At 43.5% G+C, this 3,105-nt stretch overlaps 1 pseudogene; it reads left to right on the forward strand.

Annotated features, from left to right (window-relative positions):
* Positions 1 to 728: 728 nt before the first annotated feature.
* LOC115462153 lies at positions 729 to 1,654 on the forward strand (annotated as a pseudogene).
* The last annotated feature ends 1,451 nt before the right edge of the window (positions 1,655 to 3,105 follow it).

Raw genomic sequence — 3,105 nt, forward strand, 5'->3', positions numbered from 1 at the left:
TGGAGTTGAACGGGTAGATGTGAAGCGTCTGTTTACTCTTTCCAAAAATATTAGGACTAGGGGGCATGCGATGAAGCTACAATGTAGTAAATTTAAAACGAATTGGAGAAAACCTTTCTTCACTCAACATGTAATTAAACTCTGGAATTCATTGCCAGACAATGTGGTAAAGGCGGTTAGCATAGCGGAGTTTAAAAAAAGGTTTGGACGGCTTCCTAAAGGAAAAGTCTATAGACCATTATTAAATGGGCTTGGTGAAAATCCACTATTTCTGGGATGAGCAGTATAAAATGTTTTGTACTTTTTGGGGATCTTGCCAGGTATTTGTGACCTGGATTGGCCACTGTTGGAAACAGGATGCTGGGCTTGATGGACCTTTGGTCTGTCCCAGTATGGCAATACTTATGTATTTATGAGTTAGAAAGTAAGGTGACTGATTAAAGAAAGTTGCAGAGGCTTTTGCAACAGGTTTCCTAGAGTTGTCTAGTGTGTGTTGCAGCTTTGTTCCAGTTTTTCTCCTGTTCCTGCCTGCCTTGTTCTAGCCCAGCTCCTGCTCCATGTTCCTGCCCTGCTTCCTGCCTTTGTTCCAGCCCTGTCTTCCAGCTCCAGCCTTGTCTTCAGTCCAGTCTTGCCCAGGTGTCTCACCCACTGCCAGTCGGGATCTAGCCAGCCCTTGGGTTGGCTAGGTAGTGTCAACTGGGCTGCAACCCAGTGGCTGACCCCGAGGCATGACAGGTTTGATCAGTATATGGGGCATTACAGTAGTCCAGTCATTTATGTTACCGTGGCATGGACCACTGTGGTATGCCAGGAGATTATATGGAATTTAAGAAGAAAGTTAAACTTTACTGTTCCCTGCCATTAAGGAAAGAAAGCTTTTTCTGGATGATGCTCGAGTGAAGAATTTCATCACCTGCTTTAAAGAGAAGCAATTCCTTGTTTTTTTTCTTTAAGCAAAAAGAAAGAACCAAACAGGCCGCTATGAGGAGGCATTTCCCTATGTCTCACCCTGTGGCAGAGAAAGGAACTTCATTCGCTGCGATGACTGCCCCATAGTCTTCACAAACCTCTTGCAAGACTCCAGCTCCAACAGAGCTTCTTTCCTATTGTGGTGGTGCAGAGAAGCTGACCTTGAAGTTTGAACCAGAGAAGTTGGTGATGTTCCGAGACAATGGACGGGTTTACCATCCAGCCCCAGAAAGCCAGAGGTGTAGGGTTGGTGAAATCAGCACTGGCATTTGAATTGAGCCCCTGCTTTGAATATGCAGCAGGCCCTGACAGCAGCCCCCCAACACACTTCAGATGGAACAACAGACGCTACAGCCTTACCAATGAGATAGTGCAGTTTATTGAAACAGAGAAAGGCTCCTGATAATAAGTAAGGTGAAATCTAAAGTAAAACTGCTACATAGTACTGTGCCAGATATCTACAGTAACACAGTTTGGAGCTAATCCCAGATTTTTCAGATATACACAGTAGAGCCCAGATCAGGAAAAGAGGACTAAAGCAGAACTGCAAACTTGAAAAGAAAGCAATGTGCCTTTAAATAAACCAACAGCACCCTTGAGTTCTGGAGGAAATCTACAAATCCTTGTTGAGTAGAATGTAGCTGCTTGATTTCCTCCATTGTTTCTGTATAAGTTAATCTTTGCCTCTTCGCTTCTTGGTCTGCATAACAATTACGTACAATTACGTTTTCTGGACAAAAAAAAAAAGAAAGTTGCATATGTGGTCAAATATTATCTCAGCTAGGGTAGGAGTGGATAAACATGTCCTGCTGCAGTACTGGAATCAGCATTTTTGTATAGAAAGTAAGACCTGAGATGATGGAACATGACGATATCACCCTCAAGAGCTTAGGGGCCCTTTTAATAAGCTACATATGCGTCCACGTGCACCAAAATGGAGTTACCGCCAGACTACCATGTGGCTGTTGCGGTAATTTCATTTTGGTGTGCGTAACAGACGCGCGCCAAGTAGCATTTTGTGTATGAAGGTCATTACCGCCCAGTTGCCACATGAGTCTTTACCGCCAGGTCAATGGCTGGCGGTAAGGTCTCAGACCCAAAATGGACGCACTGCTATTTTCATTTTGCTGCACGTCCATTTTCTGCAAAAAAAAAGGCCTTTTTGTGCACCCAAAACCCGCGCCTACACTACCGCAAGCCATTTTTCAGCGTGGCTTAGTAAACGGACCCCATAATTTACATAAGTATTGCCATACAGGGAAAGACCAAAGGTCCATCAAGCCCAGCATCCTGTTTCCAACAGTGGCCAATCCAGGTCACATATACCTGGCAAGATCCCAAAAAAGTACAAAACATTTTATACTGCTTATCCCAGAAATAGTGGATTTTCCCCAAGTCCATTTAATAATGGTCTATGGACTTTTCCTTTAGGAAGCCGTCCAAACCTTTTTTAAACTCCGCTAAGCTAACCGCCTTTACCACATTCTCTGGCAACGAATTCCAGAGTTTAATTACACATTGAGTGAAGAAATATTTTCTCCGATTCATTTTAAATTTACTACATTATAGCTTCATCACATGCCCCCTATTCCTAGTATTTTTGGAAAGCGTAAACAGACGCTTCACATCTACCCGTTCAACTCCACTCATTATTTTATAGACCTCTATCATATCTCCCCTCAGCCACCTTTTCTCCAAGCTGAAGAGCCCTACCCGCTTTAGCCTTTCCTCATAGGGAAGTCATCCCATACCCTTTATCATTTTCGTCACCCTTCTCTGCACCTTTTCTAATTCCACTATATCTTTTTGAGATACGGCGACCAGAATTGAACAAAATATTCAAGGTGCAGTTGCACCATGGAGCGATACAAAGGCATTATAACATCCTCATTTTTGTTTTCCATTCCTTTCCTAATAATACCTAACATTCTATTTGCTTTCTTCGCCGCAGCAGCACACTGAGCAGAAGGTTTCAACGTATCATCAACGACGACACCTACATCCCTTTCTTGGTCCGTGACTCCTAACGTGGAACCTTGCATGACATAGCTATAATTTGGGTTCCTCTTTCCCACATGCATCACTTTGCACTTGCTCACATTAAACGTCATCTGCCATTTAGACGCCCAGTCTCCC

The sequence above is a fragment of the Microcaecilia unicolor genome, chromosome 2 (genome assembly GCF_901765095.1).
Source record: "Microcaecilia unicolor chromosome 2, aMicUni1.1, whole genome shotgun sequence".
NCBI classification, from domain to species: Eukaryota; Metazoa; Chordata; class Amphibia; order Gymnophiona; family Siphonopidae; genus Microcaecilia; species Microcaecilia unicolor.